A 25,373-nucleotide genomic window follows, 5' to 3' on the forward strand; every position below is an offset into this window, starting at 1 on the left:
TAAACTGTCATGTCCAGATTGGAATGCTGTAAAATGGTTTTATATAGGCGTCACCTAAAAGCAACCTGTTAATTATATTGATCCCAAACAAGTGAACACACGTAGGCAGGAAGGACTCGGGTACAGACGCCAGTTTAGTCTTGACCAGGTCTGGTGAGTAAATCCTTGCTCTCATCTGAGAATCTTCCTGGCACGTCCACTGCCAGATGTATTACAAATCCATCTGTCCATAGAAGTTAACCTCTAAAAGTAAAGACCCCCAAATCACAGATAGTAACAGCCTGCACGTAACCAGCACATTCTAGGGAGTCTCTTGGACTGCAAGGAGATCTAACCAGTCAATCCTGAAGGAAATCAACCCTGAATATTCATTGGAAGACCTGATGTTGAAGCTGAAGCTCCAATACTTTGGCCACCTGATTCAAGTAACCGACTCATTGGAAAAGACCCTGATGCTGGCAGAGGTTGAAGGCAGGAGGAGAAGGTGGTGACAGAGCATGAGGTTGGATGGCATCGCTGACTCAATGGACATGAGTTTGAACACATTCTGGGAGATGGTGAAGGACAGGTGAGCCCGGCTCAGTCCATGGGGGTCTCAAAAAGTTGGACACGACTTAGTGACTGAACAACAACAACAACAAACCTCAACAATGTGACATCCCCGTTATACCCGTGAGAAAACAAGTCCTGAATATTTAAGTAACTTGCCCAAGGTCACACCACCAGTACGAGGTAAAGTCAAGATTTAAACTCATGTGTAGGACTTCCCTGGTGGTAACTGAGTAAGAATCCACCTGCCAATGCAGAGGTTATGGGTTTGACCCCTGATCCAGGAAGCTCCCACATACTGCAGAGGAACTAAACCCCAAGCACACGACTACTGAGCTGGTGCTCTAGAACTCGGTAGCCCACACACTCTAGAGCCTGTGCTCTGCGGCAGGAGAAGCCACTGCAAGGAAGAGTAGCCCCCGCTGGCTGCAACTAGAGAAAGCTCTCATAAAGCAGTGAAGAACGAGGACAATGAAAAATGAAATAAGTAGTATATACAATAAAAAGATTCTGCACACCTCAACTAAGACCTGGAGCAGCCAAATATTTTAAAATATTTTTTTTTAAAATAAAACTCACGTGTAACTGCAAAGCCTATGTTTCTTTGCAGCACGCCAAAATGATCCAAGGTTATGTGGAGATTGGGTTTTTGCAGAGGTAATCAAGGATTCCCTGGTAGCTCAGCTGGTAAAGAATCCACCAGCAATGCAGGAGACCCCAGTTCAATTCCTGCTTTGGGAAGATCCACTGGAGAAGGAATAGGCTACCCACTCCAGTATTCTTGGGCTTCCCTGGTGGTTCAGCTGGTAAAGAATCTGCTTGCCATTCGAGAGACCTGGGTTCGATCCCTGGGTTGGGAAGATCCCCTGGAGAAGGGAAAGGCTACCCACTCCAGTATTCTGGCCTGGAGAATTCCATGGACTACTGTCCATGGGGTCAAAAAGAGTCAGACACGACTGAGTGACTTTCACTTCACTTCACTTCAAGCTAGGATATGATCAGCACCAGACTTCCATCACTCCAGTCAATTTGTCTATGGCCATCTTTCAAGTGGATCCAGCCCAGACCCCTTCTCTGTGCTCCACCTCCCTGCCCTCAGCATCCCTGCCTCCTCTTAACCCCTGGACCAAGTGCCCTACTCCCATTCTCCTAGCACCATAAAGTTGCCTACAAGGTTATTTTATCCCAGATGTGGTTCCAATGTTGCCATTTTTAAACAGGAGGATAATCCAATATTCCTTTAGACATTTGTAAGAATGTTTACCAGGGACTTCCCCAGTGGTCCTGTGGTTAAGAGTCCACCTTGCAAGGCAGGTGACGCAGGTTCAAACCCTGGTTGGGGAACTAAGATCCCACCTGCCTCAGGACAGCTAAGCCTACATGGTGCAACTAAGACCCAAAGCAACCAAATAAATAATGTTTTGTTTAAAAAAAAAAAAAAGGGGTTGCCAATATTATTTCATAAATTATCATGAACATTTTCATTTTCTGTGACATCAAGATAAAGGTTGAATGAGAAATTGTGGATCAAACTGGATATTTGCACTGTTTGAGGATATCTTGAAACAGTATTTTGCTACATTTTGGCAAAATGAAAAGAAATACACTTGTGTGTGTTGTTTGTTGTTGTTCAGTCCCTAAATTATGTCTGACTCTTTGTAACCCCGTGGACTATAGCACGCCAGGCTCCTCTGTCCTCCACTATCTCCTAGAGTTTGCTTAAATTCATGTCCATTGAGTCAGTGATGCTGTCTAACCATCTCATTCTCTGCTGTCCCCTTCTCCTTTTGCCTTCAATCTTTCCGAGGAAGAGTCTTTATGCATCAGGTGGCCAAAGTATCGGAGCTTCAGCTTCAGCATTAGTCCTTCCAGTAAATACTCAGGGGTGGTTTCTTTTAGGATTGACTGGTTTGATCTTTTTGCAATCCAAAGGACTCTCAATCCAATATATGCATATAAATATATACACACAAAAAAATATATATATATGTATATATACACACATATACATATACATATAATACCTTCCTCAAAATTAACAGGTTGAGGGAAAATGCCCTAATGAAACTGAAAGACTAAGTACATGGAATTAAAAATTAGGTAAGAGGTTTGGAAATCTACAAAGGCCATTTACTTCAGTGGTTCATTAGTTCAACAGTTTTTGAGAATTTTGGCTATTCTGTCAGCGTTTTAATGTAGGTATTAATATGTGGTGAACATCGTTTAATATTCCTACAGTATTTTTAGTATTTTTTTGTATGTCCACTTACTGCTATTTTTCTATTTGCTTCAGTTGAATGCAAAACATACTTTTTGTGTATGTAACAGTGGTATTACTTTATCATATTGTATTTCTTGTCTGTTTCTAAACTATAAGTGCTTGTAGGACAAGGATCCTACATTTTCATCTTTGTATCACTAGTACTGTATCTGGCAGATCATAAATACTATTTTGGTTTTTTTTTTGTAAATACTGTTTTGTATTTTATTTCATTTAAGGATTTTTTGATGTGGGCCATTTTGAGCTCTTAGCTCCCAATCAGGGGGCTAATCTGCATGCCCAGCTTTGGAAAGCGAAGTCTTACCCACTGGACCACCAGGGAAATCCCTGTTTTGTATTTTTAAATGAATGATGATCTTCTGAAATTTTCTTCCTATTTTCCTCCACCCTATATGAGGTTTTTGGCAATCATAAACCTTTAGAGGAAACTGTCTAATGATTTGTATAGAAGAGGGAAATGGTCTCTTCCGGTTTTAAAATGGATAGAATTTCTCTAGTGCCAGGGGAAAGATTGTTGCAGTTGGCAAAGTTGGAAGAAGAAAATTCCACTAAAGAGATACAGTAATGTTAGTGATTACCATGGAGCTAGTTTTATTTTATCAGTGTTTCTCAGACCAGTGTTTCTACACAGTCCAAAGCTCACCCCAACTACCTCCAGTATGAGAAACTATAAATTAGGGCATGTTCATCAGACAAAGTTTTTAGCTTGTATATTCCAGATGCAAAAATAATAGCCTTCTACCTGCTTGTGCTGTTAGCAGCTTAAGGGCATGGTCAAGCACTAAAAATATTTGTGACAGGCAACAAACATGCCTGTCCTTTCCCACGTCTGAAAGTACCTTCGGAATTTTAAAATCAAAAATTATTCATTATGTTTCCTTTTTAAATCTATAACATGAAGTGTGTAAAGAATAAGAGAAAAGGAGCCACAAATCCCATTATAATGACAGTTAATTTTAAAAATGAAAGCAATTCGAGAGACTTCCCTGCTGGTTCAGTGACTAAGACTCCACACTACCAATGCAGGGGGCCCAGGTTCAGTTCCTGGTCAGGGAACTTAATCCTGCATGCGCAGCTAAAAGATCCATATGCCGCAACAAAAATGGGAGATCTCCCGTGCCACAACTAAGACCCAGTGCAGCCAAATAAATAAAAAAATTTTAAATAAATAAATAAAGACAATTCAAGCATATGGTTTGACAATTCAAACAGAACAGAAAAGAATGAAATAAAGACTAAAAGTCCCTCCCAGCTTCTGGGCTTGTTCCTCCTTCACCCTCTTTCTCGGGCCTGTAGAGGACTGTTTCTCAAATTCAGGTTGCTATCACTGTTGAAAACGTCAAGGACTCTCACTGCTTTGGAGATAACATTCCTGACCCTTAGTCTGTCACCCAGTCCTTTTCTGAGCTGATCCCTCAGGCCTTCTTGGCAGAAGCTTCCCCAAGAGAGGCCCCCAGAACACCGTTCTCCCCCGGGAAGGTCTCCTCCTGACATCAAAGCATTTCTCTTCTTGCACTTTCCTGGTAGATTTCCTTTTCCATCTGCCAGGAGGAAAGGAAGTCCTTTAAGGGCAGAGACCTAGCTCACTTGTCCTCTTCTGTTTTTTACCCCCCAGTGCTGAGCATATGCTATGAGCCAAGTCAATGCTTTTGTAAGAATGGAGTCACCATGGAATTGCGAAACAGTAAGAGCTGGTTCAGGCAGGCAAGCAGCTGAAACCAGGAAATAGTTAAAGGCAGGAGGAATCCACTTCACTCTGGGCTGGTGGCCATCTGCTTCCGGCCTTCCTGTCCCTCCCACGGTGCACGGTGCTCGGTGGATGCAGGCTTCCTGCAGCCTGGGAGGGGGTCTGAGCAGGGGAGTCAGAAGCCCAGCGGGGAAGGGGCTCCCTGAGCCCGGAACGAGGGTGTTCAGAAAAGTGGGTCAGTATCAAGGGACTTCTGACTCGCTTTGTGAGAAAGACCAGGTGGGCAGGGCCCCTGGGAGCGCAACGGGGAGTTTGCTCCCCAGATGATGCGGCTGGGCCTCTCCTGGAGCCGAAAGGGAACCTGACATTTCATTCCAGGCCGCCCAGCCCAAGAGGCTTAAGAGGAAGGCGAGGATTCACGGTGGGCACTAGATACAGGAGTAAATTCCTGGACTCTGTGCTTTCCAGCTGGGCAAGTAGAGCGGAGGCTCAGAGGCCAGCGTTCCAGAGGTCTAAGGTGACAGCGTCGCAGGTACATGAGACAGAGGGCTAACTTGGCAGGTCCATTCATTCCTCCCGCCAGGGACGGGGCCTGTCCCGAGCAGATTCCCCTGAGCCGCCCTCACCTGCCCATCACACCCCGATCGTGGAGTCGCTGCCGTGGAGCCGAAAGGACGCCCAGGACACCTTCCCTGTTAGCTGCAGAGTGACATTCTGTTCACATTAGTCACTGGGGACATTTTCATTTTCTTGCAGCGAAGCATGGCACAGGCAAAGTCCTGCGAGCCTGGATTTTCAAGAAGGGACTGGTGGCCCTAATATAGTAACAATAGCACCAGGGAAAGAGCGATTGCAGAGACAGTGAACAGGGGCCTTTCTACCACCTCCCAGAGGTAGGACTTGGGTGGTTTACTTAACCTCTCTGAACTTGTTCTTTCGTTTTCTTTATTTTGGCCACACCGTGCATGTGGGATCTTAGTTCCCCAACCAAGGATTGAACTTGTGCCCCCTGCAGTGGAAGCGCAGAGTCCTAACCTAACTGGACCTCCAGGGAATTCCCTGCTCTCTCTTTAAAAGGGGGATTCTCTCTAATACTTTGTGAACCATAAATCATTATATAAAACTGGCCCTGATATAAATGATAATAAATAAGAGATTTCCCTGCAAATGTTTGTTTTTGAAGCTTTTTCCAAGATGTCCCCTTCAAAAAATAATAAATTACTTCTGTGTTTTCAAAACTCTCAGGTCCTCCCGCTGTAAATGTAATTTTAGCCTATGTTAAAACGTATTACGAGCTGGAAACACACTACCTCCTGAAGCTGCCCTGAACTGTTGTTGTTCAGCCACACAGCCATGTCCAACTCTTTGTGACCCCATGGACTGCAGCACGCCAGGCTTCCCTGTCCTTCACCATCTCCCAGAGCTTGCCAAACTCATGTCCATTGAGTCAGTGATACCATCCAACCATCTCATCCTCTGTTTTCCCCTTCTCCTCCTGCCTTCAACTTCCCTGAACTATACACACCATGAATTGATTGCCCCACACTTTCCACCCACTCTTTCTAAATTGTACCTTTCGGGACTACACAGACCAAGTTTCCTCAAAATACCGACCTTCAAATAGAGGAGGAAAGCTATGATTTTCCCACCTGAATGTAGTCTTTCTCAGGCTAAATGTCTCCTTTTCTTTCAACACTTGCCCCGGTCAACCCACCACCCTTGGACTGACTCCCCTCAAGGTCATCTGTAAGTTGAAATGTTGGAGACAACCTAAATATCCAGCAGTGGAGGCTCAACTGAAAAATGTGACAAATCATGTCAAAATAGAACACATAATAAAAGAATAGATAAAGCAGTAGATATAGTATGATTTAAGTTTTGTAATTAAAACTTCATATGTTAAAATAAATTTTGTAACATTTGTCACAGGATGGAACAATGGTAGGTGATATTTCTCTTGTTTGTGCCTTTCTTTTCAAATTTTCTAGAATGAATTACTGGTAATTGGGAGAAAAAAAAAAACAACAGACCCTACGTCCCTATAGTTTTTAACCTAATGGCCCAGGTTCTAAATCTTGGGAATATCATAAAATAAGCTTCTTGCCACATGTCATTTCAGAGATAAGTGTGTAGCAGGAAGGCCAGAATACCAGGAGCCTAGCAGACATCCAAAAATGTTTGTTTCCTTCTTTATGTCCCTAAGTTCTTGAGAACTATTCTCATATGCTCCTTTCTCATTAAACTTTCCTTCACCTGTGTCCTACGACTGGATTTCTAATCCATATTCCAAGAGACACTCACTGTACCTCCAGCTCTGTCCAAGCTGTTGATTGAGCTGGGAGGGAGGCAGGTCTCTGATAGACACCAGCTCCAAGAACAAGAAAGAAAAAATTTTAAAAAAAAAGAAAGAAAAAATTGGATGTTTCCTTAATACCCATTTCAGAGCGGAAATGCAATTAGAGTAGATCATGTAGGTGAAGGAAGCGGGGCAAACACCATCAAGTCAGCGTTCACTCGGTTATTCAACAGGACGATGGCAAAATCATCAGGCAACAAATACTGTCTCTTGCTCACTCCAAAGTTTCAGGAACTGGCTCATGAGGTTTTCAGCAGTAAAGAACTGGAGGGATGAGTGAACCTATGCCTCCCACCTCCATCCTTCTCCCAGATGAGAAAAAGGCAGCCTAGAGGGGCTATGAGATTTGCCCCAAATTGACCCACTTAACTGCAGAGTGGGGAGAGAGACAGGCCCCCTGATACCTAGTCCAGGGCTCTCTCCATCTCTCCTGCCTTCCTTCTATCAGATTTTGAGAGATAACAAAGTGTTTGCAGCAACTTGAAGGAATTAACACCACCGGCACAAAAGGTGGTCTCCGATTACCCATCGTCTTGAACCTGGAGGCTTCCCTGGATGGAAGGACTTGCCCTCCACCTTCCTAGGTTCGATAGCTGAGTCTGTGACTTAAACAGACAGCAGGCAGGTTGAGAGCAGAAAAGGTGTACACACATATTCATATTCACTTATGTGTGTGGGGCATCACACAAAAAAAGGTGGTCTTAGACTGTCAGGATTGGAACTCAATCTGAATTCATCTTTGTATCCCCAGCCCTGATCAGGGCAGCTGACACAGAACAGACACTCAAATGCATGCAGAGTCAGTCACTGGTAATGCCCTTTACTGTGGGTAACTTATAATTCAATTTGTAAAAAATGGTGGCTGCATTCATAAAAGGTAAGAGAGCCCATTAAGAAAGAAGATGAGTCCTGGTTTGACAAGTTGAGACCTCTGGTTTTTGTTCCATTGAGTCATGTTTGACCACTCGCTGTCTAGACCTGCTTGCAAAACAAAACAAAACAAAAAAACCCTTTAATACAAAAAGTTGTGAACAAGTATATCATACTTGCTTTTCTCTCTCCAGGGCAAATAATTCCAGTCCTTTAGGAGATCCAGTGATCAGAAAATATACTCTAATATGATGTTATGATGTCCTGGATATAATGGAAGGTTGCGAAGAGTCAGACACAACAACAACATCCTACTTTAATATATCCTGGCATTTCAAGAACTTAAGATAATACAAAATAGTGGAGCTGGCATTTCTCTTATGCTTTTTTTCTCCTTTGTCCAATCTGCCTGCTGTCCATTTATTTCACAAACCAACCTATCGAACCTAAGAAGGCAGAAGAAAAGTCCTTCCTCACCTACACGGGAGCCTCCAGGTTCAAGACTGTTGGTGATCTGAGGCCACCTTTAGTGCTGCTGTTAAGTCCTTCACGTTGCTGCAGATACTTCTAAGTTCTGTCTCAGAACCTGATAGAAGGAAGGCAGGAGAGATGGAGAGAACCCTGGATTAGGTATCAAGTGGTCTGTCCTTCTCCCCACTCTGCAGTTAAGTGGGTCAACTTGGGGGCAAATCTCATACATCCCTCCAGGCTGCCATTTTCTCATCTGTAAGAAGGACAAGGAGATCCAACCAGTCCATCCTAAAGGAAATCAGTCCTGAATAATCATTGGAAGGACTGATGTTGAAGCTGAAACTCCAATGCTTTGGCCACCTGATGTGAAGAACTGACTCATTGGAAAAGACCCTGATGCTGGGAAAGGTTGAAGGCGGGAAGAGAAGGGGATGACAGAGGAGGAGATGGTTGGATGGCATCACTGACTCTATGGACATGAGTTTGAGTAAAGTCTGGGAGTTGGTGATGGACAGGGAAGCCTGGCGTGCTGCAGTCCATGGGGTTGCAAAGAGTTGGACACGACTGAGCGACTGAACTGAACTGAACTGAAGAAGGGCAGAGGTGGGAAGCCTAGATTGAGTCACTGCTCTAATTGTTTACTGCTGAAAACTCAGTGAGCCAATTCCTGAGACTTTGGGATGAGCAAGAGACAGGATTTGTTGCATGATGATTTGTACTATCATCCTGTTGAATAACTGGCTGGATACATACTTGATAGTGTTTCCCTCTCATTCCTTACTTAAATGATCTACTCTCTAATTGCTTTTCTTCTCTTAAGTGGGTATTAAAGAGATAGCCAATTTTTTCTCTCTTGGCTTATAGCCACAGTTTCTTATCCCAGAGGTTTCTGAGCCTGTGAATAGTTATCTGGTTTATGTAAAGGATGCCCTGAAGGTAATAACATACATTGGTTCAGGTTTACTTGTACATCCTGCGTAACACTCTCTCCTCTAAAACATTCTACAATGATAATATTACCTACAATATCACTTTACATTTACACAGAAATTTTTCCTAGAACATCTTTCTTGTTACATACACCAGGATCCATACAGGCTGTAGCAAGGAAAAAGGACAAGTGAATGTCCCCAGTTATGTTGAAGGGGTTCCTCAAAGCAGTTTTCTAACTCTACCATCTCATTTTCCAATATTTGTGGCAAACATATAGGAAGAATTGATTTTTGTATGTTGACCATGAATCCTAGAGTTTTGCCTGACTCACTGATTAGATTTTTTAATATATATTTATTATTTTTTATTTATTTGGTAGAGTCGGCTCTTAGTTGCTGCATGCAAGATCTTTCATCTTAGTTGCAGAACATGGGATCCTGTTCCCTGACCAGGGATCAATCCCTGGCCCCCTGCATTGGGAGCATGCAGTCTTAGTCACTGAACCACCAGGGAAATCCCTAATTAGTTTTCATAGACTGTAGATTCCTTTGAATCTTGTGTATATAGACTGTTGTCCATAAATAATACTTTTCCTTCTTTAATTTTCAAACAGTGTGCCTTTTATTTCTTTTTTCCCATGACTATACATACTTCAACCTCCAATATAATGTTGAATATAAGTAGTAATAGCAAACATTTTCATCTTGTCTATTCCTAAAGGGAAAAGCATTCAATATTTCAGAGTTCTGAATTTCATAGCTGTAGGCTTTTCAGATACTTTATCAAATGGAGGGAATTTCCTTCTATTCCTACTTCACTGAGTGTTTTTGTCATGAACAGGTATTGAATTTCACTGAGTGACTTTTCTGAGTTTATTGAGATTAATCATACGGTTTTAGTCCTTTATTTTGCTAGTGATTTTTTGTTAACTATAGCTAGTTTTTAAGATTTTTGTGTTCATTGGAGATATTGGTCTGTATCTTTTTTATAATGTCTTCATCAGGTTCTGTTTTCTAAGTTTTGCTGGTCTCATAAAATGAGTGAGGAAATATCCTCCTTTTATTCCTTCTTTGAAAGAGTCGTACCATTTCTTCATTAAATTTTTGAAAGAATTTACCAGTGAAGTCAGTTGGGACTGAAGTTTTTGTAAAGTGACCATTTTTTAATGATAGATTCATATATTTTTTAAAAGATATAAAAATATTCAGATATTATACTCTTTATATCAATTTTTGATAAATTTTTCAAAACAATTTTTCCATTTTATCTAATCTATCAAATTTCTTGACATAAAATTGTTCTTAATTTCCTCCTACTATCCTTTCCATATCTGTGGGATCTGTGGTGATATCTTAGTTTTCATGACTGGTATTGACACTTGTGTTTTCACTCATTTTTACTTATCAATCTTATAAATATTATATTATTTTTAAAAATCCTTTCTGGAGAGCAATTTGTGATCATGTGGATTCTTTTCTACTGTAGTTCTGCTTTTCCATTTCATTGATTTTTTTTTTTTTTTTGCCTTATTTAAAGTATTTCTTTCCTGCTACTTTCTTTGGGTTAAATTTGGTCTTATTTTTCTAAGTTTTTCAGATAGAAGTTTAGATAATTAACTTTCAACTTGTCTTCTAGCTTATGCATTAAAACAATAAATTACCCTGTTAAGAAATGCTCTCACTATACCCCACAATGTTGATAGGTTATATTTTAATTATTATTTCAAGTCAAGATATTTCTAATCCATTGTGTTTTTTTCTTTAACACATGGATTATTTAGAAATGTGTGGCTTAATATTCACAGGTAACTAGTTAGCTTTTGTTACTGATTTCAACTTTCATTCCACTGTAGTTAGAGAACATTCTCAGTGAGATTTTAATCCTTCAAAATTTTTTAAGACTTGCTTTATGACTCAGTGTATAGTTTATTTTGGTGAATATTTCAAATACACTTGAAAATAGTGTGTATTGTATAATTGTTGGGTGAAGTGTTTTATAAACGTCAATTGGGTCAACTTGACTATTCAATGCTGTTGAAATTTTCTGTGTTCTTACTGATTACTTGGCCTGTTATATTAGTTATTGAGAAAGGTGATTGTGGATTTGTTTGTTTCTCTTTAATTTTTGTTAAATTTTGCTTTTTATGTACAGAAGATGTTATTAGATACAGATACGTTAGTGATTATTTTGTCCTTTTGAATTCACCCTTTTATATTATGAAATGTTCCTCTTCATCACCAGTGGAACTTCTTGCCTTTCCATCTTTTTTGTGTGAAATTAATTTGCCACAACAACCTTATTTAGCTAATATTGACATAGTATGTAATTTTCCATCTTCACACATTCAGTCTAAAGTTATATTTAAAGTGTAACTCTGTGAAGTAGTATATAATTGAGCCTGACAGTCTTTGCCATTGAATTATGATTTGATCCATTTTATTTTAACTTAATGGGCTCCTCCAGTGGCTCAGTGATGAAGAATCTGCCTGCCAACACAGGAGACGTGAGTTCAATCCTTGGTCCAGGAAGATCCCCTGGAGAAGGAAATGGCGATCCATTTCAGTATTCTTGCCTGAAAAACCCCATGGACAGAGGAGCCAGGCACCCTATAGCCCATGGGGCTGCAAAGTGCTGGACACGACTTAGCGACTGAGCAACAACAACAACAATTTAATGAGATGCGACTGGATTTGTGCCTCCATCTTGCTGTCTGTTTGCTACTTACGTCATCTGTTCCTTGTCCCCTTGTTTCCTTTTTTCCTTTCACTGATTTCTTTTGGATAAATCGAAGAAATGTATTATTCTGTTGTATTTCCTCTGTTATTTTTTCAGTGTCATCATCCCATGATTTTAAAAGTTTTAGTGGACACAGAGTCTTCATAAGCAAGAAATATGGTACTGAATAAAGAATCACATGGAAAAATCATATTTGAAGGAGGCATTTGTTGGTGAAGACATGGAGCAGAGACTCGGTGTTGTGAACTGCAATGCAGAGCTGATCTTTGGTGCTTTGGAGAAGCAAAGACTGAAAGAGTGCACTCAGGCACATGTCACTTCATCTAACATTCAGGAACAGAACTCTGTCCCCCTCCATCTGAGCTTACTGAAATCTGCTTGTCATCAAAACCCTCTGTTTATTTACTTAATTCACAATTTAGAAATGAGCTAAAATAGAATCTTTGTAATTATCTTGCCATAAGTACATGATGAAAAGAAGAAAATGGTAAATAAGAAACATTAACTAGAAAAATATTGGGATGCAGCAGAAGAATATTGTGACAGTATAGATGAAGTTTATTCTGAAAACAGATAAAACTGAGTTACAAAAGCCTAATCAGGCTGTTCCCTCTACAACACAAAGTACAGATAGAGATATAAGAGCTCAGGGACATGCCAGGACAAGTTAAAGTAGTAAAAACTTAGGAAATTTAAAAAGTAATCCTAGAAATGAAGGCTCAACTGAAAGCTACATCAAGGAGAATGAGCACTGTGAAAAATATAATGAAACACATAGAGAAGAGGAAAGAGAGAAGCAAAAACGAGAAAGAAAAATAAATAATTATTTTAAAAGGATTAGAGAGAATATGTTTTGCTATGGAAGACAGAGAAGATCCAACATGCATACTCTTCATACCATTAGAAAAAGATTAAAAAAAAAGAAAAAAACCAAGGGAGGAAGGAGTGTTAAAAAGTACTTAGAGATATAATTCAAGACAACTTTCCAAAAATAAAAGAAAACTTCAATCTGCAGATTATAAGGAAATATTCTGTTCCAGGAAAAAACCTCACAAAAAAGGATAAATGTGAGGACATAATCTCTAAGATTTCTGGTCTTCAAAGATACACAAAAAACCTACAATAAACACATAAAAACTAGAGAGAAAGGAAGATAAGCATACCACTAAAGAAAATCATAAAATCCCAAAGGAATACATTAAAAGAAGTAAAGAACAGAGAACTACAAAATACAACCAAAAAACCAACAACAATGTGTCTATGAGTACATCCCTGTCAATAACCACTTTAAATGTCAATGAACTAAATTCTCCAGTCACAAGATATATAATGGCTAATGGAATAAAAATAAGACCCATCCATACATCGCCAACAAGTGACTCACTTTAGAGCTAAAGATATACACAGAGTGAAAGTAAGGGGATGGAAAAAGATATTTTAGGCAGATAGAAATGATAAGAAATCCGGAATAGTAATACTCATATCAGACAAAATAGACTTTAAAACAAAGTCTATAATATAAGACAAACAAGAGCATTAGATATTGATAAAGGGATCGATTCAAGAGGATATAACACTTATTAACATATATATGGACCTAATACGTCCGGAACACCTAAATATATAAAGCAAATATTCAGAGACATGAAAGGAGAAACTGACAACAATACAATAAAAATAGAAGAGTTTAACACCCCATCAATGAAAAGGTCATCCAGACAGAAAATGAACAAGGAAATAGTAGTCTTAAATGACAAAACCAAAGACTACAAAAAACAGAAAATTACAAGCCAATATTTCTGATGAATATAGATGCAAAAATTCTCAACAAAATGCTTGCAAAGCAAATTCAACAATACATAAAAAAAATCATATACCACGATCAAGTTGAATTTATTCCAGCAATACAGGATGGTTCAATATACACAAATCAGTCAATGTGATGGACCACATTAACAAAAAGAAGGATATGAATCACTCGTCACCTCAGTAAATGCAGAAAAGGCATTTGACAAAACTCAATATCCATTCATAATAAAAACTCTCATCAAAGCTGGTAGAGAGGGAGTAGATTTCAATATAATAAAGGCCATTTGTGACAAATCCATAGCTAACATGATACTCAATGGCAAAAAGCTGAGTTTCTTTCCTCTAAAATGAGGAACAAGGACTTCCCTGGTGATCCTGTGGTTAAGACTCTGAGCTTCCACTGCAGAGGGTGTGGGTTCAATCCCTGGTCAGGGAACTAAGATACTGCATGCCATGAGGTGAAGCCTAAAAGGAAAAAAAACGAAAGAAAATAAAATAAAATGAGAAATAAGACAAGGATGCTCACTCTTGCCACTTTTATTCAACATGGTATTGGAAGTCCTAGTGGAAAGAATCAGAAAAGAAAAATAAAATGCATCCAAATTAGAAGGGAAAGAGCAAAATTGTCACTATTTGCAGATGACATGATACTGTACAGAGAAAACCCCAAAGTCGCCACCAAAAAACCTATTAGAATTAATAAATGAATTCATTAAAGTTGCAGGATACTTTATTAGTAAAAATAAGCATATTGCTTTTCTAAACACTAATAATGAACTATCACAAAGAAAACCAAGGAAACAGTCTGGTTTAAAATTGCACCAAAAAAAAAAAAAATACCTAGCAATAAACATAATGAGGAGGAGAAGGACCTATATTCTGAAAACTAAAAACAATGATGAAAGAAACTGAAGACAATTCAAAGAACTGAAAAGATATTCCGTGTTCATGGATTGAACGAATTAATATTGTTAAAATGTTCATAATATGCAAAGCAACATGCAGATTTAATGCAAACTCTGTAAAAACACCAATGACATTTTTCACAGAACTAGAACAAATAATCCTACAACTTATATGGAGTCACAAAAAACCCCAAATTGCCAGAGTAATCTTTTTTTTAATTAATTTATTTTTAATGATGTATCAGTTCAGTTTGTCAATCAGTCGTGTCTGACTCTTTGCAACCCTATGGACTGCAGCACGCCAGGCCTCCCTGTCCATCACCAACTCCCGGAGCTTGCTCAAATTCATGTCCATCGAGTTGGTGATGCCATCCAACCATCTCGTCCTCTGTCATCCACATAGTTGATTTAAAATGTTGTGTTAGTTTCAGCTGCACAGCAAAGTGATTCAGTTATTCATATATATATATCTTTTTTTTTCAGATTATTTTCCCTAATGAAAGTGAAAGTCACTCAGTCCTGTCCGAGTCTTTGTGACCCTATGGATTATACAGTCTCTGGAATTCTCCAGGCCAGAATGCTGGAGTGGGTGGCCTTTTCCTTCTCCAGGGGAACTTCCCAACCCAGGGATCGAACCCAGGTCTCCCGCATTGCAGGCAGATTCTTTACCAGCTGAGCCATAAGGGAAGTCCAGGGTTATTACAAAATAGAGTAATAATTCCCTGTGCTATTTAGTATGTCTATTTTATACACATTAGTATGTATCTATTAATCCCAAACTCCTAATTTACTTCTTCCCACCCTGCCAAAGCAATCTTGAGAAAAAAGAATAAAGCGGAGTGTATCACCCTCCCTGAATTCAGCCTATACTGCAAAGCCAAAGTAATAAAAACAGTATGATATTGGCACAAACATATAGATCAATGCAACAAGGTTGAGAGCCCAGAAATAAACCCACTTGTGGCCAATTAATGCACCATAAAAAAGGCAGAAATATACAAGGGACAAAAGGCAGTCTCTTCAATAAGTGGTGTTGGGAAAGTTACATGTAAAAGAATGAATGAGATTAGAACATTTTCTCATACCAGATACAAAAGTAAACTCAAAATGAATTAAAGATCTAAATATGAGCCCTGAAATGAATAAATTTCTAGAAGCGAAAATAGGCGGAATACTCTTTGGCATGAATCAAAGCAGTATTTTTTTATCTTCTCCTAAGGCAAAAGAAACAAATGAGACCTGATTAGATGTAAAAGCTTTTGCATAGCAAAAGAAACTGTAGACAAAACAAAAAGACAACTAACTGAAAGGGAGAAAATATTTGCAAGTGATATGACCGATAAGGAGTTAATATCCAAAATATATAAATAACTCGTACAACTCAATATCAAAAACTCCCCAAACAACTCAATTAAAAATGGGTAGAAGAGCTGAAAGGACATTTTTCCAAAGCAAATATACAGATTGCCAACCAGCACGTGGAAAGATGATCAACACTGCCAATTTGCAGAGAAATGCAAACCAAAACCACAATGAGCTGTCACCTCACCCCTGTCAAAAAGACTGTCATCAAAAAGTCTCCATCTGAGGATGGATAGAGAAGGGAAGCCTAGTACACTGTTGGTGGGAATGTAAATTGATGCAGTTACTATGGAAAACAGTATGGAGTTTCCTCAAAAAACTAAAAATAGAACTACCATATGACCCAGCAAACCCACTCTTGGGTATGTATCTGAAGAAAATGAAAACATTAATTTGAGAAGATATGTGCACCCCAGGGTTCATAGCAGCATTGTCAATAATAGACAACATATAGCTTCAAACTAAGTGTCCATCTATTGATGAATGGATAAAGAAGGTATGGTATATATACTCAGTGGAATATATCTTAGCCATGAAAAGCTGCCATTCGCAACAGTGTGGTGGATGTAGAGGGTGTTACGCTAAGTGAAATAAGTCAGAAACAACAAATACTCTGTGTTATCACTCATGTGTGAAATATAAACAATAAAACAAATGATTCAATATAACAAATAGAAACAGACTCACAGATATAGAGGACAAACTACTTGTTTCTAACAGGGAGAGAGAAGCAGGCAGGGGTGAGATAGAAGTAGAGAATTAACAGATACAAACTATTCCGGGTAAAATAAATAAGTTAAAGTGATATATTATACAGCATAGGAAAAACTGCATTGTAAATCAAAGTGAAAGTGAAAGTGTTAGTCGCTCAGTTGTGTCTGACTCTGCGACCCCACGGACTGTAGCCCACCAGGCTCTTCTGTCTATGGAATTCTCTAGGCAGGAATACTGGAGTGAGTTACCATTCCCTTCTCCAGGGGATCTTCCTGACCCAGGGATCAAACCCAGGTCTCCTGCATTGCGGGAGGATTCTATACCATCTGAGCACCACGAAAGCCCATATTGCAAATCAACCATACTTCAATAAAAAATTTTTGAATTTAAAAAATTTTAATTAAAAATATATCACAGAAAAATAAGAGAAATACTATAGCCATGAAACAAGAATAGTATGCTCAAAATGGAACAAATTAGAGAAAAAGAATGAGCCCTTGAAAACTAAAAATCTGATAGCTATACATATTATAGCAAAAAAGAAAAAAACAGTAAAAGAATTGAAAGAGATCTCTCTCAAAGTAGAGCAAAAAGAATATGTTCCACAGAAGAAAAAGGTAACAAAATTAGAAGCTCAATGTGGAAGCTCCAATCTGGCTGACAGGAGTCCCAGAAAGACAGACCAGAGAAAATGAAAAGAAGGAAATTAATGAGTAAATAGTTCAATAAATTCTCCCAGAAGTGAAGAACGCAAGTCTTCAAGTAAAAAATTCCACGGAATGCCAGGCGTGATGAATAGAAAAAGACCAACATCAAAGAGTCAGGACGTCAGAGGGAAAGAAATATCCCAAGAATTTTTAGAGAGAGAAAGGTCACAAACAAAGGGTCAGGAGTTGGAATGGAATTCAACTACTCAACAAAACACAGATAGCTATCAGATAAAGAAGCAAAGAAAACATGGGATCCAGAAAATCTGGGATGCAGAATCTGGGAGAGAAGGTGTAGGAATTCGCAGGGCGGTGGTGGGGGAAAGTCAGTTAACTGTAGGGCGGTAACCCTGAGGAGCGCACAGTCCAGACCCAGACCCGTGCTGGGAGATCTCCACATCAGGTGTCCTAAGGAAGAAAAGGGAAAGTTGCTCAGTCGTGTCCCACTCTTTGTGACCCCATGGACTATTCATGGAATTCTCTAGGCCAGAATACTGGCCTTTCTCCCCTCCAGGGGATCTTCCCAACCCAGGGATTGAACCCAGATCTCCAGCATTGCTGGCGTATTCTTTACCAGCTGAGCCACAAGGGAAGCCCAAGAAAACTGGAGTGGGTAGCCCTTCCCTTCTCCAGCAGATCTTCCCAACCCAGGAATTGAACCCAGGTCTCCTGCATTGCAGGCGGTTCTTTGCCAGCTGAACTATCAGGGATGACGTATGTGGAAATGGCATTGAGTGGGATGTTACAGAGCTGTTATTTTTAGGTGAGAAAACACTGAACAATAGCTCATAAAAAGGAAAGCAACTGAAGAAATAAAGCAACTAAGTCAAAAAGGTCATTTTTACAAATGAGGAACTGTCATCATTGTGTACTCACTTGTTAATCAGTGTATGGCCTTACGTCATTCAGTTACAAGAGTAAAAAGGTCAAACGTGGATCTCACCGCAAAAGAGCTGAAAGTGTCACCTATTATCCTAGAAAGTTATTAGATAGATCTAAAATTGTAGACTAAAGAAACAGCAGTATCTGCATTTATTTTTACATTTGGAGGTACGTACCAGATTAAGCAAAGAAATACACTGAAAGCAGATAGCGTGGGAAACAGGAAGTGGGCAGAAACAGGAGACCACATTTTTTGTAGTGAGATTTTTCCCACACGACTTTTGTCTCTGACTTTTCTCTTGAAAATGTTCAAATCTATATAAAAGGTAAAGAATAGTGCAGTAAGTCGTATCCACATACTCTTAGCCTGGGTTCCACATTCGCTTTCTCCCTCCCTCATTTTTTCTCTGCACGGCTTGAAGTGAGTTGAAAAACATCACAAAGCTTCATTCATAAGTACTCCAGCTGGTGTCTCTTGAGAACAAGGACATTCTCCTCCACACACAGTGTCATCCCCGCATCTCAGGAAATTCACCGTGATCCCCTGTGATCTCCCATGTGGACCGATAAACAATCCACGAATTTCCTCAATAGTCCCCCAAATGTTGTTTGCATACCTTTTCATTCCGTCCAGGGTTTAATCAGATTTCAGAGTTGGCACTTGGATGTTCTATCTCTTTGGACTCTTCAAGGATAGAAGAATCCTTGCCCCGCTAGACTTTTTTTCTGTTCTGTAATGATGCTGTCTTTTTGGAAGACAGGACTCCAGGTGGCTCTTCGAATGGCTCGCATCTAGATGTTTCCTCATAATTAGATTCAGGTTCCTACTGAAACTGTCCCTATGGGCACGTATTACCTTAATAAACAAAGTAAAATGGAAAAAAATGAAGATGGTATTGGTGTACTTTTCCAAAAAAGACGCCTTTCTCTCTTAGGACTCCTTTGGCTGGAGTCTGATGCCTCCCTTGTGTTAACTGGGTCAGCATGTGCTTCCTAAGTGTTCCCAACACAAGTCACTCCAGGAAGCCGGTTAAACACCTTTGCTCGGAAAGGCGTCCATTTTCACAGCTTTTCATTTTAAATGTGTTCCCAGTAGGGATTTTTTCTTTTTCCCCTCAACTACCCAAGAAATTCCGTGTCGGTTATCTCACACACAAATGGAAGCCATTTCCACACAAATCCCTCCTTTGCTGAATAGATTGGATTGTCCTGTGTGATAAAGCAAGATCCACAGAGCAAGGCGGGGACCCGGCCTCCGAGCCCGGCTCTGCCATGGACGCTTCGGGCGACCTTGAGCCAGACCCCCGCCTCCCTAGGCTCCAGCGTTCTCATCTAGAAAAAGAGGGGGTTGGACCATGGTGATAATGAAAGTTATCTTTCAAACGACAGTTCTGAAGTGAGCAGAAAAGAAAAGAGTTCAAGGGCAGACAGCCGCCTGCACACCTTGTAGACGTCTTTTTACCTTCCTGACAGCCAGGCGTGGACACCCTCTGCACAAAAAACGTTGATCCTCAGTTGTCGCAGGGAGATGAGGAGGTAAAGACGGTGCAGGAAAGAGCAGATAAGGGGTGATGATGCGAATACCAGCGCTCAAGTGGATGACAGAAACCCCCACCTTCCAGAGTATTCCACCTGAGGATACGCTGTGAGGCTTGAATTCAGAGAAACAAGAGTGAAAGGTTCTCAGTTGTGTCTGACTCTTTGAGACCTCATGGACTATGACCTACCAGACTCCTCTGTCCATGGGAGTCTCCAGGCAAGAATGCTGGAGTGGGTTGCCATGTCCTCCTCCAAGGGATCTTCCTGACCCGGGGATCAAACCTGGGTTCTCTAGGATTGAGGCAGAAACAAGCCTAGTGCTAAAACCAAAAAAAAAAAAAATCCCCAAGTATGCTTTTTTTTTTTCCATTTATTTTTATTAGTTGGAGGTTAATTACTTTACAATATTGTAATGGTTTTTGCCATACATTGACATGAATCAGCCATGGATTTACATGTATTCCCCATCCTGATCCCCCCTCCCACCTCCCTCTCCACCTGATCCTGTGGCATTGGGATACTCAACAAACATTTACTAAACAGTGAAGGAGTTCAGGACATACCACCCCAAAATATGTTGCTTTAGGTAGGAAACTAATTATTTTGAGCTAAAGCCACTGGAAAAGCAGCACACCCAGGAAGAGGCTTTCTCTGAATCCCCTCTTAGCTCCCTAGAGTCAGATCCTCCAAAAGGAACTCAATTGACTTAAATTCCCTCTCCGGGAGGGTCGTCAGCTGGGAAGATCCAGCCTTACCCCAGGACAGGAGACCAGATGTTGGCCCCAAAACCAGACTCCTCACAAACCATCGTGTCTCCCATCCTTTCCTCTTAGGGCACCTTCACCTTTCCTAAAGATCATTCGCTCTTCTCTGAACTGGCTACATCCTCTCTCCTCTTCTCCAACTGACAGTACTTAAGCTCCCCAGTGGAGAAGGAAATGGCAACCCACTCCAGTATTCTTGCCTAGAGAATCCCATGGATGGAGGAGCCTGGTGGGCTGCTGTCCACAGGGTCACACAGAGTTGGACACGACTGAAGCATCTTAGCATGCAGGCATGCATTGGAGAAGGAAATGGCAACCCACTCCAGTGTTCTTGCCTGGAGAATCCCAGGGACAGAGGAGCCTGGTGGGCTGCCGTCTCTGGGGTCGCAGAGAGTCGGACACGACTGAAGTGATTTAGCAGCAGCAGCAGCAGCAAGCTCCCCAATGGGGCTTTCCTAACGGCTCAGGGGTAAAGAGGCTGCCTGCCAATGCAGGAGACACAGGTTTGATTCCCGGGTTGAGAAGATCCCCTGGAGGAGGAAATGGCAACCCACTCCTGAAATTCCCGTGGACAGAGGGAATTTGTCAGCTCTTTGCTTCATGTGGCCAAGGTATCGCACTCTGCAGGTAAGTGGGTCAATTTGGGGCAAATCTCATAGCCCCTCTAGGCCACCATTTTCTCCTCTGGGAGAAGAACGGAGGTGGGAGGCATAGATTCACTCACCTAATTCTTTACTGCTGAAAACTTAAGGAGACAATTCCTCAAACTTTGGGGCTAAGCAAGAGACTCCATTTACTGCGTGGTTTATCCTGTCATCCTATTGAGTAACTGGACACTGACTTGGGGGAGCTTTCCCTCTTCCTGTACTTAAATGATCTACTCTCTACCTGACTTTCTTCTCTTCAGTGGGTATCAAGGAAATAGTCAATTTTTCCTCTCTTGACTTACAGCCATGGCTTCTTGTCCCAGAGGTTTCTGAGCCTGTGAATAACTGTCTGGTTAAGTTAAGGATGCTCAGAAGGTGGCAACATCCACGGCTCATGGTTCAGTTTTCTGTGTCCTTCCTGTGTGACGCTCTCCCCTCTAAAACATTCTACAAGGACAACGATACCGCTTTACATTTACACAGAAATTTCTACGAGACTGTTCTCCACGTTTCTTACACCAGTGACCAACGCAGGCTTTAAGGATCAAGGACAAGTATATGTCGGAGGCTTTTAAAAACAGTTTTCTCATTCACTTGTAGGTCCTAACATCTTTGCTAGATCCTCAGAGCCTGTGGAGCCTGGAGATAAGTGAAGAAGAGGGGAACTCAAGGAAGAGCCCTTTTCAGGCAGAGGGTGAGGTCCTGAGTCCTAGGTCAGCCCTGCTGACCTAGGGGGGTGGTGGGGAGATCATTGCAGCACCCATAGATTTTTTTTTTTTAATTGGGGCTATTGTTAATGTGCCATGTTGTATGGCACCCATGAGTTTTTAGTCTTAAGAGGTAATCAATCAACCACAATGATAAGCCACTTTTTGGATCCTGATCCAAACCACTCGTTAAAAAAAAAACTATAGGACAATCAAGGAAATGAAGCACTGACTGGTTTGGGATGAAATTAAAGAATTGCTCCTATTTTAAGGTGCCATTGTGATATTAAGCTTTCCTGGTGGCTCAGACAATAACGAATCTGCCAGCAATGCAGGAGACCTGGGTTCGATCCCTGGGTTGGGAAGATCCCCTGGAGAAGGGGATGGCAACCCACTCCAGAATTCTTGCCTGGAGAATCTCATGGACAGAGGAGCCTGGAGGGCCACAGTCCAGGGGGTCTTAAAGAGTCAGACATTTTTCACTTCATGATATTGAGGTTCACGTTCTCTTTGAATGGTTTTTATCTTTTAGGAATTCTGACTGAAATGATAATGATGTCTGGTGTTTGCTTCAAAATAGCCTGAGTTGAGGGAGGGAGGATTAGAGATGGAGTAGGACAGGTTTCCCTGGTGGCTCAGATGGTAAAAACTCCACCTGCAATGCGGGAGACCTGGGTTCAATCCCTGGCTTAGGAAGATCCCCTGGAGGAGGGCATGGCAACCCACTCCAGTATTCTTATGTGGAGAATCCTGTGGACAGAGGAGCCTGGTGGGCTGCAGTCCATGGGGTCACAAAGAGTCAGACAGGACTGAGTGACTCAGCACACACAAGACTGGGCAAAAATGAATAAGCGCTGAAGCTAAGGGATGAGACAGAACTTGGACTTCATGATACGATTCTTTCTAACTCTGTGTCTGCTTGAAATTCTCCAAAACTATTTTTAAATATCAACTGGGAAAACAAATCTTATCACAACTGAACAATAAGAGAATAAGGAAAAGCCAGATTTTGTGCATTCCATTTTACATTAGGCAGCCTCTCTAGTTTCTTGGTTAGAAATAAACTCTTGCATTTTAAGGTAAATGTAAGGAATGGGAAATGGGAGAAGGGTGAAGAGTTCTGATGCTTTTATTTCCCATATAACCCTAATATTGCCACACATTTGAGTAATGTTTTACAGTTTCAAAGCACTTTATATCTCGTTCAATCTCAGAAAAAGCCGGGTATGTATATATGTTGTCATGTGTGACATCTAACAAAATGTCTTCATTATGTTGTTTTTGCAATTTTATTTTTAGTGATTTACTTTAAACCTCTGAAAATACTCTTATTGCTGTATTAGTCTCTTAGTTGATACCTAAGGATTTATTTCCTGCTCTAGCTTTGCATGGAAAACTCAGCCTGGATGTCTATTTACAATATTAGAATTCTTAAATGTTCCCCTGTAATGATTGGGAGCAATTTTATTTTTCCTCTGAAGTTTCTGTTTGGAGGAATGTACTGGGGAGAAAACCTTTCTTATTTCCTTTGAGTCCACCCAGCTGTTTTATTTTGTGTTTCCTTATTTCCCAGGCTTCCATTTGGAGTGTGAAGCCATCAGAAGTGTTCTGTTTTTTTTAATACTTATCAACATTTCCTTTATTAGCCACATTATCCTTTCTCTCTTTCCTGCGAAAGATTTTAAAGTACCAATTGATGAAGCCACGTCTTTTGTTATTTAAATATTATTCTATCAATATTTACAAGTACATCCTAAGAAGACTCAAGCACAATATCCTACCCTAATGATCACAAACCCACACATTTTTAAAAATCTGACTTCTTTTCTCTTTTTTTGTGTGTGTATTCCTCCCATTCCAGGATTCTACTAGCCCAGCGCAGGAAACTACCAGAGGCCTGGTGTTAAAAATTCCCAACTGATCACAGACCTTTAACAAGATCAAGAGAGGTAAACACTTTATATTTATAAGGGCAACGCGTCCTTAGGTTAACACGAAAGACTCAGATGTGTTTCGCCAGCATTGATCCTGAAGGAATCACTGGACAGCCGTTTAAGGGGGAATGAGTTTCTATGCTGGATCAAGACCACCCTCGAAGGGTTTCTAAGCAGGGCCCTGGAAGAGAGGGATCCCTGGGGTGAAGGCGTCCCTGAACTCCGACTGGAGTTACTCTGTGACTCTGCAAATATTAAATATAGCCACATGAATCACACTACAAAATTCCAGCCCTGAAATCTGGTATCGGGCATAACAATTTGTTCTCTCTCCTTGCTCATGAACAGCAAAGAATCGACTGAAGAAATTTTGGTCTGTGTAAAGAATACGCTAGATGCTTTTTACCTTCTTCTGAAAGACTCAGTCTGCATTGGACATGACATATGCTTCTCAAGTGTTATTTTGTGTTTATTTATCTTTGAACTAAATTGTCAGTCCTTGTAACTAGAAAGACATTTCCCCGGCACCCTCCTGACTCATGCTAAGGGTACACAACAGCTGATAAACTCCAGTGACCTCTGAGGAGACAGATGGGCTGTGTGGCTTTGAATGCCCACGTGGCTTTCTGGACTATAGCTGACCGCATAACCCAGGTTAAAGTGGCTGGCAAAAATGATCAGGCTTTTTCCATATTTACCATGTTGATTACAGGGGTTGCGTCACCTATTCTATTGCTCTACCTAATCTCCTTCTTTATTATAGATTATATATTTATATATATATATGTTATATTTCTCTACTATCTTGCCACTAACTTCCTTATTTGCATTTGTCTGTGTATATTTTTCTTTATAATTACAAAATAATTCATAGTCACTGCAATAGTAACAAAAGCTAACATTGATTGCTTCTAACGTGCCAGACACATTCCTAAAAGTTTAACTCTTGCTTCACCTAATCTTCAACTATTTACAGGATAGATATCATCTTCACTTTGCAGGTTAAAGAAAACATGAACATAAACGACTTAGAAAGTTTCTCACCTATTCATTTTTCTTGAAAATTTTTCCTTCAGGAAAGAACAAGGAATCCAAGAAAGAAAAGGATATTAAAAACATGTAAAAATAGTGAAAAAAAATCCTAGTAAAATTTACACTTATATTTTAATGTTAAGACATTTAAGAAAGAATTTTTAAGAGATAAAACAGAAGCATATAAAGAGAAGGTTAATGATAAACTAGAACTCAAATTTCAAAATATTGCTACAAACATGAAATCCTTAGGATCTTACCTGGCTCCAAAGGGAAAAGTTATACTGATTCATTCTAAATTCTCATAGAAAAGCACGTTTAAAAGGTTTTAGTAAATTCAAGGGACATCTCAAAATGGTCAAGGTCAGCAAAAACAAGAAAAGGCTGAGAAGCTGTTGCAACCAAGAGGGGCATAAGAAGATATGACAACTAAATGTAACGTATCCTGGAGCAGATAAAGGACGTTTGATAAAAATCATATTGTTACC

General features: G+C 40.3%; 1 long non-coding RNA gene across 1 annotated transcript in view; it reads right to left on the reverse strand.

Annotated features, from left to right (window-relative positions):
- Nucleotides 1–17,683: 17,683 nt before the first annotated feature.
- LOC122676033 overlaps nt 17,684–25,373 on the reverse strand; it is a 35,537-nt gene continuing 27,847 nt past the window's right edge. The window contains exon 3 of the long non-coding RNA XR_006335396.1: nt 17,684–17,788. This is a non-coding gene — a long non-coding RNA (uncharacterized LOC122676033). The remainder of the gene's footprint in view (nt 17,789–25,373) is intronic.

This window comes from Cervus elaphus, chromosome 19, assembly GCF_910594005.1.
Source record: "Cervus elaphus chromosome 19, mCerEla1.1, whole genome shotgun sequence".
Classification (NCBI taxonomy): domain Eukaryota; kingdom Metazoa; phylum Chordata; class Mammalia; order Artiodactyla; family Cervidae; genus Cervus; species Cervus elaphus.